Source organism: Adiantum capillus-veneris, chromosome 24, assembly GCF_014529385.1.
Source record: "Adiantum capillus-veneris isolate H3 chromosome 24, ASM1452938v2, whole genome shotgun sequence".
Taxonomy (NCBI): domain Eukaryota; kingdom Viridiplantae; phylum Streptophyta; class Polypodiopsida; order Polypodiales; family Pteridaceae; genus Adiantum; species Adiantum capillus-veneris.
Genome location: NC_140954.1, coordinates 93984228 through 93998877, shown reverse-complemented (window position 1 = coordinate 93998877; position 14650 = coordinate 93984228). Strand labels below are relative to the sequence as shown.

The following is a 14650-nucleotide window of genomic DNA, read 5'->3' as shown; positions in this document are numbered from 1 at the left end:
GCTTTGGGTTGCCTTCTATGATGTAAAAAATTCTCTTATTCCTCTCTCTCTTGTTTATCTTTCTTTCCCTCTCTCATGTCTTGAATTAAAGACTCACTAATTAGGTCTCTCTCTCTCTCTCACTCTCTCTCTCTCTCTCCCCCAAAAAAAAAAAAAACTTATAGCATGTCATACGAATCATCTCTATAACAATATACATGTACTTACATTTGTGATAGTTAATCCTTGCATAGCACATATAAGATATGTTATTCAGTCAAGCTATGCTCATGTGCATTTTATGGAAGAAATATTTAAGATAAACAAGCCTTGAGGCAATTGATGCCTCTATGTGGAAAAAACCTTCAAAAGTTCTATGTCGAAAAGCAATGTCTTATGAATCAGTTTTTGGTTTTGCCGCACAAATGTAAGATCCCTCTACCCTATGAAAGTTGTAGGCTTTAGGACTTTCTTATTTAAATCATTATCTAGAGATCCAAGTTTTGGTGGTAATATGATTATGTGCACACCACCCAAGTTCATGAATCCAAAGCCAAAATCTCAAATAGAACTTCTTATTTTCCTCAAATGAACCATCCTTAACTTTGTTATGGGACTCAAAAATATAAATATGATAGCCAAGAGTGTAACCATCTCAATTGAATACAATAGTTTCACCCTCTTTGGGTGTCCAACCTAAGGTACTTGAGCTATAATCTAGACTCTATCAATGTATAGTTGGATACTTCATCTTTGGCTTTCCATAATCTCTCCCTAGAAAGGTTCACATGTCTACAAACTCTAACACCAATACTCTTTTATCTTGTTGAGCATTGAAATCCAAAGCAGTGAGTGCTATAGGTAGAGAAATCATTTCTCATCATAGAAACAGTGAGTTCCTTTTTCTCTAAAATGGTATACATAGGGTGCCAAGGAAACTCTCTCTCTCTCTCTCTCTCTCTCTCTCTCTCACATGCCAATGACCCATATGAGGGTGCAACATATTTTTGTTAGGTGCACCTCTCCTTTCTTCCATCGCATGTCCTTAAGATGGCCAGAGACTGCTGACTCTGGATGTATTGGGCATCTAACTTTTTTACGCACATTGTGTCCTTCCATTTCGAGGATATTGGAGACCAAGTTTTACAAAAGAGGGATCTAGTGTATTTTTAGTGGGCTAAAATTGAAAATCTTGGCTAGATTCTAAGCTTGCCTTGAAGAAAACCGGCAAAAAAATTGTAAGCTCATGTAAATATCGACAAGTCTTCAAATTTTGACTTAAAATTAAGAAGAGCTCTGTTGGGGTTCTGGCCCATGTCCATTACTAACCCACCTAAGCTTATTCTTTAATACACAATAGAATAAGGAGTTATAAGGCATTGTAATCTTCATAGACCTTCACCCACTCTATGTGTTTGGTGTCCTTCTCTCTCGCACTTCCTACCCATGGTGCACTGTACAAGTGATATTAGAGCTTAGAGCAGAGGTCTTGTGAGAGGTCAGAGCAGTTTGCACATTGCATTGAGATGATGGTGTAGGGTGAAGCCATTGAACTACTTCACAATTGTACATGTTGTACATACATAGGCCACTTGGGCCATGTTGGCCTTCAAGTGGGGGATTGTTGGGGTTCATGCCAACTAGTTGGACAACCATGTACATTACTAACTTATCTAACCTTATTCTTTATACACAATAGAATAAGGATATGTGAGGCATTGTTATCTTCAATAAGCTCCACCCACTTTGTGTGTCTGCTCTTCTTCTTCCTCATACTCTACATGCACCACACACTCTACAAGTGGTATCAGAGCTAAGAGGAAATGTCTTGTGGAGAGCTCGAAGAGAGAGAGAGAGAGAGAGAGAGAGAGAGAGCGCTAAAATTCACGTCTGTGCATGCATATTCAAGCTGGATTTTGGTTTGGTTCGTTATTGCTGCAACTTCTTTGTCATGGCAAAATTATTTCCATAAATAATTCTAGGATTTTATCACCATTTTGAATCCATTTATGCTCTCAAAATCCCCATTTGAGCAGCACAACAGAAGGTTGTTTTCAACCGATGTTTTTGGCATCGAACTCGACTCTTGATGCTTTTGTGCTTACGACATCAATTTGGTTTTTTTGACAATTGATCTCCTTGTATCCCATTGATCTTCGATGAGTTCTCCTCTCAGGATCAATTACATACACACACTCTGGTTTTTGGCTTTGATGACTATAACATCTTCTAGGATCGATGGGGCACTACAGTTCGACGATGAAAGCTGACATGGGCACGTAATTTTTGGCATTGCAGATATTCAAAATTCAACATAAACTTCAGCAGCATCAACTATGGACTCACACACACTCTCATATATCATAGAGAGCGAGTCACATAGAGAGTTTTTTCGGCAGTGGCAGATAGATACTGGTAGGCTATAAATTGTTGTTGCAATAGCTCTATGCATTTTTTAGAGCAATTTATGGGATTGCCATATGTGCATTTGGCCATGGTATATTCTCTGTGGTATTGCATATGCATAGCCATTGATGGCTTCTCATAGACAACTCTCAAATACATAGTTACATGCATAGGGACAGTTCTTTACACAATAGATCTATGAGCATCTCTAAAAATGGCAGGCATCTTAGTTCTAGTGGGATTTTTATGCGTATGGATTATGCATGTGTTGGCATTGATTTGGTGTTGTGATCTCTATTGAGAGTGTTTTACTCCCTACAAGAAGCTAAGTCCTATAATCATGGCTTGCACACATGTAGATGTCTCTTTGATTACATGTCCTACACTTAGCAGTGCCTATTATGGTTCGTGTATGTTGTGTTGTGGATACTACCTGTGTACATCCTTGTGGAGCCTATTTTGGCTTGTTTTGGTAGTCCCGACGGTTTTTGAGACTCGATTTGAAGGAGCCCTTTTTGAGAATGTGGCCAGTTGTGTTTGCACAATCTTTTGTGAGGGTCATTGCATGAGGTTTTTTTGAAGCCGCTTACTGGGGTTTGGGTTACTATGTTGGTTGATGCCTTGTCAACACTCTCTTATAATTTATGCATTGTTTTTGTTGAGATTTGCTTGAGATTTTGATCTTTGTACGCATGAGACTCTGCCAAAAAAACTGCAAAAAAATTGCTATATATTCCTAGTCTCACTGTCTTGCATTTGCTCTTGTCAGTTATGGTTGGACCTTCTAAGAAAAAAGAGTATTACGTCAAGGAGTTTGGTGGCACAAACTTCATGATGTGGAAGCACTCTATGCTTGATGTCTTGGTCAATAAGGGCCTTGCAATTCCATTGAAAGACCATAAGGAGGGTATCTACACTGATGATCAATGGGAGGATCTTGATGCTCATGGTATGATGACCATGCACCTAGTGATTCCATTTTCTTTACCATTGTAGACAAGACCACTCCAAAGGAATTATGGGAGATGTTATGCTTAGCTTGGGATGGCAAGAGTTCCTCAAACAAATGTTTTCTTATTATGAAAGATCTCATGCATTTGAACATGAAAGAGGGAAGCAATGTCAATTCACATTTGAAGCTCAACAACTTTTTTTTTGTAGGGACTCAACTTCGATGATGAAATGAAAGCTATTTTCTTGCTATGTTCTTTGGCTACATCGTGGGACACATTTAACACTACCATCTATAACTCCGCCACGAACGGTAAGCTTATTTCCAGTGATGTTACTAGTGCTTTGCTCATGAGAGATTAGACGTGAGTCTCTTGACACTAGTGGGCATGGTGATGCATATATGGCTAGTGATGGTCATCAAAGGCAATGAGGTTGCACACTCAATCATCACAAGATCACAAGAATGCCTGTGAATAATTTTGGACATGACCTACGCAATGTGCAATGTTATCATTTCCACAAGAAAGGCCATTTGAAGAAATATTGTCACATTTTGCAATGTGAAAAGAGTAATCCATTCTCAAGTTTGACTCTCCTAGAAACAATGTGAAGATCAAGGATCTCAATGTAGTTGAGTCTCTACTAGTAGTAGAGGTTGTTCTTAACATGTCACAACCGTCAGACGTCTTGATATTCATTGCCGATTGGAGTCCATATGCATTATTTTCTCTTGATGAGTGCTATGTGCAAAACTGGATCATGAACTCAAGTTCCAGTTTTCGTGTTACTCGCCACATGGAAAATTGTCCAATTATGCTTCTATGCATAATTTGGTCAAGCTTGGTGACTCATATCAACAAATGACATTTGCGGAATTGAAGATGTGAAGTTATGCATGCATAAAGGCAATAAATTTATGCATGCACCAAAGTTGACTAAGAGCATAGTGCCAAGTGGTCGGCTTGATGATTTGGGCTATACTATAACTTTTGGCAATGGTTCCAACATGACTCACAAGGGGAATTTGGTTATCTTGAAAGGCCAAAATTGTGGCTCATTGTACTCTTTATATGTCTCTAATGTGAACAAGAATTCCATTTATGTTTTTGAGATGCCTTCTACTGAACTGTGGGATAGACAACTGGGTCATATAAGCCAAAAAGAAATGAAATAACTTCATTGTTTGGGCTAATTATTTGTTTTAAACTATTCTAATTTTAGTTTGTGTGAGCATTGAATTTATGGAAAATAGACTAAGGTTACCACTTCACCATTGAATAGAGAGTTAGAAATCCTCTAAACTTAGTAGATAGTGATTGCTAGTTGCATGACTACCCTATGAGCCTTTGTACAAGCCAACAATATAGTTTTTCATTTTTTTGAGAAATTTGTACATTTATAGCTACACGCTTTTACAATTTATGGATTCTTGAGCCAAACATGTAAATGCTTATGTTATTATGAGCCAAGTTGAGTGGGACAAAATGCTTCCAAATTGTATTAGTGAATCTCTAGGATATAAAGGAGTTAGCAAGTTATTCATTTTTTATCTAAACCCTTATAGCTAAGGTATAAAAGCCAAATTTTATAAAGAGTTGTAAGTTTTGGATAATGAACATACGAAGTGTTTACTAAGCACTGTGTACTCTCCCTCTTCTCGTGTACTCTCCCTCTTCTCTCTTTTGCTCATATCTCTTATGTGGATTGTGTGTTTGGCACGCTGCTTACTTCTTTGGGTCCACATGTGAAAGCTTTATGCAACAACATATGTTTTATCACCATGTTTCTATGGAAATTTTGTTTGCTAATCCTGTTGCTAATGTGTTCATAAGTCAATATTTAAGCATAAAAATTGCATTTTGATTATTGGAGAGGTATTAGGGCATCATTGCTAAGCTTTCAAGTGCACTTTGGATTGTATGTAATAAGCATGATTTTTATCAAAAGGGAGATTTGAGGCCATAGACATGTGTATTTATTCAATAGCCTATCCATCCTATAAGTTTGGTGTAGTTTGGAGCTCATGAACTTAGTGAAACATCATGATTTGCTTATCGATGTGAGGATTAGCTTTTGTTGTTTGATCAACAACTGATACTTACATTCGAGTGGGAATGGATTGAGAGTGTTTTACAAGATATTAATAGCCTCTTGTGGCCTCTATGCCGTAGTCATGTAAGCTACGTCCCATGGATTGACAATTCTATTCATGATTCTTGCTATGTCTACAATAAGATAGAGTGACGCTCGGAAACCCCCAACTAGCATTTGGCACCGTTGTGGGGGATGAGGTCACCTAAACTAGAGAAAAACTCAGCTCTCACATATTATTGTTGAACACTTCCTCTAGGTTCACCTAGAGTAAAACATTGTCTTTTAGAAAGCAAATAGTTGAGTGTCATCTTCAACTGTGTAGAGGTGTCTTGGGAGTAGTCGTACTTGTTGTTGAGGACCTTTAAGCATAGATTTGGTTTTTTTCAAGTGGTTGACTAGTTAGGATATATCAAATTTTGAAAGTTGATACTCATTTTATAAGGAAAACAAGAAAAAAAATTAACGTTTATGGACACTTAATTTTCACTCTCTTCTTACTGATTTGACTAGGACTGGGAGTAAGTTAAGTAGATACCAAGGTGGATTCCCAACCAAACTTGCCTTTCAATTTGTCATCAGTGAGTTGCCTCACAAAATTTCAAAATTTTCACATCTTGGACTCTTAAGGTAAGCTCGCAAGACCACAAAATTGTATTTTTGGTCAAGGATAGGTTGTGGAAAAGCTATGGAAACTCATCGATAGTCAAAACTAGCTTTTGAGAAACATTTCAAAGTTTAACAAAAAAAGATATTATTATCTCTTCTCTGATTAATGTATGGGAATTTCATATTTTCTAGTAAAAATTACTTGCAATCTAGCGTATAAGATTTGTATGACAACAAAATTTGAAAAAAGTGCAATTTCAGGCGTGTAAATAATAATTTCTTTTTTCAAAAGGCTTGAAATTGGACTTTTAGCTCAAGAACATCTTATCTAGGTGAAGTATAAATACTTCTTTGAAGGCTCAAGGAGTTTTGAATTCATTCATGTGCGAAATCCGAGCTGGATCTGCTTTCACCTATGACCAACAGGTAAGGGAAGGTAAGTATACCCAAAACTGTTCAAGATTGGATGAAATCTTGACTGGTCTTAAAACACCTTAAAACTGTGTGAGTTGCAAAAAGTTGAAGGTGAGTATACCCAAAACTGATTAGAATTGGATGAAATCTCGACTGGTCTTAAAACACCTTAAAACTATGTGAGTTGCAAAAAGTTGAAACACTTGCAGACATCAAGATAATAATCGTGTTTATTATCTTATGACCTGGAAATGCAAAATTTTCATCATTTGAAAATACCACACGCTAGAACATAGTATCGAGACACCGATTCAAGTTTGAAGTCACTTGGAGTTGTAAAGTATCAGCTAGGCCTAGATTTTATTGAAGTCCAGTAGCAAACACAAAATTAGGCTTGGAAACTTGAAAACCAAACCAAACTTCATGAAACTTACCAAGTGACTTGTTTATAGTGTGAGCATCCATTGCAAGTCAAAAAAGTGGCAAAAACCCTTCGTTTTAATCTAAGAAATAATAGGCGTTCGTATTATCTCCTGTCATAAAAACTCAACCTTTTGAAAATTTCTTAAAGAGGATTTGATCTAGGGTAGTACTAGAGTGCACATGGCAAATTGCAAGTGATTTGGAATTTTTATGACTTGGATAGCCACTTGAATTGCATCAAAAATTGTAAAATATTGGAACTATTTGAAATCATATCCACTTTGCATCCTCTCATTATCCCATCATTCTAATCTACTTTGTATCCATCATTGCATATTAATTTGATATCATGATTTTCTACTTGTGTTAGTGTCAGATTCTCTCTCTAACCTCTCTTGTAATTACCTTATTAATCACAACATGAATGACTCGCTTATATTTTTTCCATAACACCATTCCCAACAACTAGTTGACTGACTTGTATATTGTTGATTTTACAAGATTGATCAAGACCAAGCTTAAGCTTAGAGCTATTTTGGAATTGTGACATTGAAATGGGTTGGTATTGGTTCTAAAGGATAGGCATTCAATCTCATTGAGCATTTTTGGTCTTTATGTACCTTAAATCAAGCCGTGTACTAGAAAATTACGGAATAAAAGAGAGAGATTGAGAGCAGAGTATCAACTGAGGAGAGTGTTAACCAAGAGGGGCCTTAGTTGCAAAAGTTTCAAACATTAACTCACACTCTAGTTCAAAAATGTCTTCCTTTTCTAGTCATTTGGGTATTGGGACCTCACTTAGGTTCAAGCATGTATTGACCTTTTATATGACCAACAAACATGGGGCTTTGATTTATCTGGATCTTAATGAGGGATATGTGGCTATAGTCAGTGACCATACTATTGAATTCAAAGAGGACATTAGAGCCAACAAATAGGAAACCTTCTTTATGAACCAAAATAGAGTGCAATACTTAAAGCTTGTAAGTCCAGACAGTGTGGATAAACGAGGACTAGAAGTCAATTTTATACATGATCACCAAAGAGGGACCACTTGTGTTAGAGTTAGAAGGGTATGATCAAGTTGACGTCTAACCTCCAAAGAGTATACCAACTAATAACCTGAGACTAGTAGTCCATTATTGGGAGAACAATAACGTGACAGATTTGTTGTGGATAGCTCACACAAAACCACCGCAATTAATACTCTTAAAGATTATGTATATTTTCAAGATTAGGGACAAAGGTGCAGAAAACATTATCATAGACCTGTTTGGAGATTTCTATAACAACAGCTTTGTTGTGATCACTCCAAAAGAGATTGAACAAACTAAATATTATGGCTACTCAATCAAAGATATGATCATGGAATGGGGCATGACATAGACCAAAAGTTTGGACCAACAAAAAGATCATTTGGTGGCATGGTCAATAAAAGGGATAGTGTAGCCCAAGGAACCCACCTCAATGACGAGAATTGGGTGAGAGGTATGAAAACCACGATAGCCAAGGAAAATCGGGTGACACCAAGACTAGAACAGGTGCAAATGAGTCACCACTATCAAGAAAATAGTTTAAAGGGCTACATGGGGGACCATCAGCTAAAACTGTGAGTGCCAAACATCATCAAGACTCAAACCAGCTAATTTTTAGAAATGGTTTAAGATATATAGTGGATTATGGGATCCACATCATTATTTAGCGAGCTTTAGGTAAGTGCTGAGAGCTCCATACCTAGTTTGAAGAATTTGAAATGACCCTAGAAGGTAAGATTTTGACGTGGTTTTGGACCATATATACATTTTGGATTCATTGCAGATTTGCCCATTGGATAAAAGAGTTGTTATTGCTTGCTCAAAAATGGGAATCAAGCATAGTATAGAAAAATAAATCTATAGCTTTAAGCAAAAACAAGGAGAGTCTCTAAGGGACTGTGTTAGTATAGTGAGACAATAGATCTTGACAAATATCCAGAGTTGGAAATTCCAATCGATTAGACTTGTCTTATTATTCCTTGAAGGCTTACTCAACAAGGAGTTGCATGCTATAGTGTATAGAAAGAAATACACTATCTTGGAAGCATGCATCTTGAATGCTATAGACTTGGAGGACACACAAGATTTTCAGAGAAGGGATCACTGTGAAGGACACATAGAGCAAGAAAGCTACATCTATCATGCTAGCACAAGTAAGATTCATTGTGGCAGTTCTTTTAATTCCATAGAGGATGTGCTCAAAATGAATGAAATGATATGATGAGCAATATGTAGAGGATGCTAGTGAGAGAACCAACAAGACAAGGTCCACCACAAGAGCAACCCATGGGACCAACAAGGCCATCTAAGTGGCGGGCCATTGAGGGAAAATGGACAAACCATAAAACCAATGAGTTCCATTATCAACTAAATCATGATAAAAATGTCCAATACCTGCATATGAGACCAAAGCATGAAGAAAATGTTTGATATGTACCTACGTGCTATCATCAACCAAAGCATGATTGAAATGTCCAATACATGCCTACAAGATCAAACCACAATGAAAATGTATTATAATTATCTAGGTGCTATTATCGACCAAAACATGATGGAAATGTCCACTACGTACCTATGAGAACGTAGCGACAGCCTCTATATATGTATCCACCTAACATGAGACAAATTCAAGAACCACCCATGGCTATGAAGAGAGCACATCTAGTGCTAGCTCAACAACCGTTCATGCCAAGAAACAATGCAATACCAATCAAGTCCATGCATCTTTAAGGAAAAATGAAGGGGCAAGTCATAGTACCTATCACACCCTATAATCAGGCTAGTTCATCAACAATGGTAGTAGGGAAAGAATGGAATACTCAACTGCAAACTACCATGATGGAAACAATCTATCCAACATTTAGAGAAATTTGGAATCACAAGATCATCAAGCAAAAAGCCAAATATTTTGAAATCACAAGATCATCAAGCAAAAAGCCAAAGATTTGCGATTAGAAGAATCTCAAAATAAACCTGTCAAATTTGTTCCTATGAACAAAGTAGGAGACTACTATGGGGTAACAAAGGAAACACAACTCTTCCTATGGAATATAACAGTGTAAAAACCATGGATATACTAAATAGTGTAGCTGGAATTGCCGTAGCCACAAAAGTTGGGAAGCCTAGGGTAGACTAGCAATTAGGCAAACAAGAATGAATTTGCAATTGGCAAATGGTCACATCAAACGATCAATGAAATTACTAGAAAATGTGATAGGTACTTCATGTTGGATTGACTACCAACATACATTTTCCATTGTAGATTTTGAAAAGAAATTGAACTACAAGATAATTTTGTGACAATTTTTCATGAGACAGATAAAATTGATCTAAGAATGGAAAATGGTTACCTAAATCTGAAACAAATCGAATCAATTTATACCAGTAAATTTGAAAGATCATTTGTACAAGGATGTTCTAAAAGCACCTATCCAAGACTTCAACTCACAGACATTAGCCAAAACTAAATTACCATCATGGTTGAACAAAGACACTCCTATTTGGATATGTGGGGCTTGAGAGAATGGTAATTTAAAATGAGAAGATTGTATTTTTGACATAGATTTCAATGATGAAGACTACATGAGAGAACCTTTCCTAGAACATCTCTTCAAGCCATTTGAGTGGGCTCAAATACTGGCTACCATAGATATTTGTGTCAACTAGTCCACACCAACCTTATTTAGTGATGAAGAAGGCTACAACATTGTTCCAATCCAAATGGTAACTATTGTGCCCTTGGACAGTCAACAAGTTTTCTTTGACCATTATTATGATGCTATGAATGAGCTAGAAGAGAAAACAATGACCACACTAGAGTCACACTCTAAAATGGGCATATAAAGGAAAAATTGCTATTATGAAAAGTCATGGAGAATGGATTAATGGATGCCATTTTGCAAAAATATAATTTTTCCATGACCAATGACCTCTCAAAAAGAATGCATGCAGCAAAAGAGCGTGCCATATCAAAACGTCTAGTTGATAGCCAATGTGAAGAATGAAAAGGAAGAGGAAGAGGAGGAGATTGAAGCTACAAAGTCCTTGAATAAATGGTCAGAGGAAAATAATTGAGGGAGAAAAAGACAATGATTTTGAAGGAAGAGACCAAGATGGTGGAATTGTGGACCACTGGATAAAGCTTGTAGATTAGTGTCCAGTGCTCCCTTGCACACACTTAAGTGTGTTTAAGTGAATTTTTGTTAAAAAAATAATTTTTGTTGAACTCTGCAGGCTTTGACGAGCAAGGCCTAAGGGAGAGTGTGTTTGTGTGGGCAACTGAGGGCCCCGGCTAAAGCCCCCTCTTGCTCGGTTTGCTCTGCTGCCTACTGCAGTGCCTTTGAATGCTTTCCCAAGACACTTGATGCATCCAATTTACCTCCTTCTACTTGACCTGCTGGCATGTGTCTCTTTGATTAGCTTGATTAGCATTCTTTGTAGAGCTTCCAGATCCCCCAAAAGTAAAAAATTACTCCTTTATCTCTCTCTTGATCTGCAGCTTGACTCCCTGCATCATTATTGGACTGCTCAGCCAGATTTACTGTTCTGAAATGCCTCCTCAATTGGCCTCGGTTCTCACCTCCTGCTCACTGACTACCAAGGTTCAAGCTCAATTTCTTGCTTTGCTTGAATTCCCTCACTTTGGAGAGGTTGCCCAATTTCTTGTTCAACCCTCTGTCTTGTTGAGCTAGCCAAGCCCCATTGCTCGGGGTCGATGCACATGTGGGGTGGGCATGCTAGTAGATTAAATAAATTCTGAGATTTAGTTGGGTTTGTTTATGAAATGCTTGGAAATAACTTAGGATTTCATCAGCAAAAATCATTGATTGTGTTTTTAGCTGCATAGAAGCATCACATAACAGAAAACAATGTAAAAAGCCAGCACCACCACAAGCTATTGGAACATGTTGTTGTTGCACGTGCTTTTGTCAAGTCAGAGTTGAGGTTAAGTGCAAGGACAAAGCTCTTAGAACATGTCGTCATTGCAAGTGATATGAAGGCAAATCTGATCTTGAGTACAGAGTGCAAGTAGTAGCAAAAGTGCAAGAAGCATCCCAAATCTGGGCCTTGATTTCTTATTGATAGCCCTGTCATGATAACCCTAGGCATGCCTTTTTCACCTGGTGACAAAAGGGTCTCAAGACTCAAGAACACCACTTGAAAATAGTGTAGTGGTGACTAGTCACTGACCAATAGTCTCAAGAATTGAGTCCTCTACACAGAAATGTCTTCAATAAATGACACAATAAACCTCACCTTTTAACCATAGGCTTGTCATACACTTTTATACACAATCATTTAATGAAAAGTCACATCTAAATATCACCAAAAAAATTCAATTCTCGTGAAGAAAAAAGAAGAACCAAATGTAGGACCTTTGCCCTTATGGTCTTTTGGGCAGGAGATCCTCTCTAGTTTTAAGAGTGACAAGAGGTCTCATTAATTCGTAGGCTAGAGTGGCGCCTCACCTCGTTTAGTGTCTCTGGAGTTTGGAAATGTCAGACGTATTTTGTGGAGAAATTGAGGCATGATTGTTGTCAGGAAGCTTTGCAAGGTCTATGTGTCTATGTGTCCTATGCTTAGCTTGAGGCATGAGTTTGTGAAGAAGCTTTGTAGGGTACTCCTCTCTCTTCAATGTGTTTGCTTTATGCTTCTATGTGTGGGGTTAACTTTGCTTTAGGCACGATTTTTGTGTAAAAGCTTCACAGGATATTTCTCTCTCTTCAATAGCATTTGTGTGTGTGTGTGTGTGTGTGTGTGTGTGTGTGTGTGTGTGTGTGTGTGTGTGTGTGTGTGTGTGTGTTTAGCTTTTCTCGAGGCACGATTTTGTGAAAAAGCTTCCTAGGCTACTCTCTCTTTAACACATTTCAACTTGATCAATGCTTCTGTGTGCTGGTTAACTTTTCTTGAGGCACGATTTGTTTGTAAAGCTTTGAGGTATTTCTCTCTGTTCCAATAGCTTTGTGTGTGTATGGTCCACTTTTCCTTAGGCATGACTTTTGTGCAAAAGTTTCACAGGGTATTTCTCTCTATTCAACACGTTTCAACTTGTTCAATGCTTTCGTGTGTGTATTTTGTTTAAACTGGTAGAGTTACAAGCTACATACAAGGTTGCATCCGAGGTAATTGAATTACATTGTGCAAACTCTCAACCAACACTGGAAGGGATCAATGAGGCCTTCAAGACTGGTCATATGCATGACTGTCATTGTGTAATGGGTTGCTTTGAGAGTGATCTTTGATGTGTAGGTATAGGTTTACTGGTTTTGTGTGCAACTAGTTTTGTGTCCATCTCTATGTACTTGTTTCACTAAGTTTATGGTAGATGGAACTTATATGTTGACAACACTAGTTTACTAGTAACTTTATTGATTCATTTGAGCTCAATAGACTCCAATGTGGAAGCTGTAAAAGCTAAGATCGATGAGAAATTCATCTTATGTGCTATTTTGGAAGCAACCTCTACTAGCCATGATGGGGTCGAGATTAAAGAGAAGCCACAAATCGCCATTGGTGAATCTGTTTTGCCACTTAAAGAAGAGAGGACCTTGTCTTATTGGTGAATGCACTAGGGTGGTAGCTTTAAACCTTGACCATGTTATTTTAGAGAAAGCTACTCTCTGCACCACCAAGAGTTTTGATTCCACGTGTGAGCTACTTGGGACCTTCACATACATCCATGAGAGAATGGAAATCTATGCTTTTCATCAAGTCATGTCATGGAGAAAGATTCTTGAGGGTGCAACTCGTCACTTTGATGGTAGAAGAGTCAGATATTGTGCATCCTACAAGTATTACGACTTGTATATATATGAGGTACTTTGTGATGGAGAACTACCTCATTTCACATTCAGCCTTCAGTCATCACTTTATGTTGGGAAAGTAATTCTTTACTTCATGGTTGTCATGCATTGATTATTACATGTAGTGTCAAACTCAAACTTGACTTTTCTTTTTCGTAGGAGCAAGTCTTTATTTGGAAGCTTTTTTGGCCTTGGATGCTACCAATTCAATGTCCCCTGAGGAGGAAGTTGTCAGGACAAGGGTCCTGTAACCTAAGAACTAGGATGGTCATGGACTACGGCCAAGGGTCGGGCTAGACAGTGTGGACAGGGGATTCGTCTAGGGCAAGGGGCTAGGAGCCCGCCTATATAAAGGGAGGTTGGGAGGAGGATCTTCACTCTAGTTTCCCCTAGCTCTTACACTGTGTAAGACCTAGGAGACTAAGACGTAGGATCCTCCTCCCTACCGCCCTTTATATAGGCCTAGCTCCTAGCTCTTGCCCTAAGAGGATCCCCAATCCACACTGGTCCAGTCCAGGCCCTTGGCCTAGGTCCTTGACCCCCTAGGTTGGGCCTTGCCCCATAGGACCCTTGTCCTGACATTAATTCCCCCTTAAGAAGAGTTTTCTTCCTCGAAAACAAAAGTGGAGAACTTCTTCTTAAGAACACTAATGTTTTCCCAAGTGGCATCCCTCATGGATCTAGATGTTTGGTTGCCCGGAACACGGTTCCGCAGGAGGTTCAATGAAAAAAAGAGTAACATCTAGATTTTCCACATTGTTGTCCATTTGCAACCATCTAGTGTATAGACTCCATTTAGAACACACATGAGCATGCTAAACGAGTTATCACGACAAAGATGTACCTGAATAGTACCGCTTTTTACTTTCTTTGAAAGTAACTTGCTGACCTAACTCATCATTCAAGTGTAAGTCCTTGACTTGTTCTCAAATTTCA

General features: G+C 38.1%; 1 pseudogene; it reads right to left on the bottom strand.

Moving 5' to 3' along the window:
- Positions 1-327: 327 nt before the first annotated feature.
- On the bottom strand, positions 328-853 carry LOC147426793 (peptidyl-prolyl cis-trans isomerase FKBP19, chloroplastic pseudogene; annotated as a pseudogene).
- Between the last annotated feature and the right edge of the window lie 13797 nt (positions 854-14650).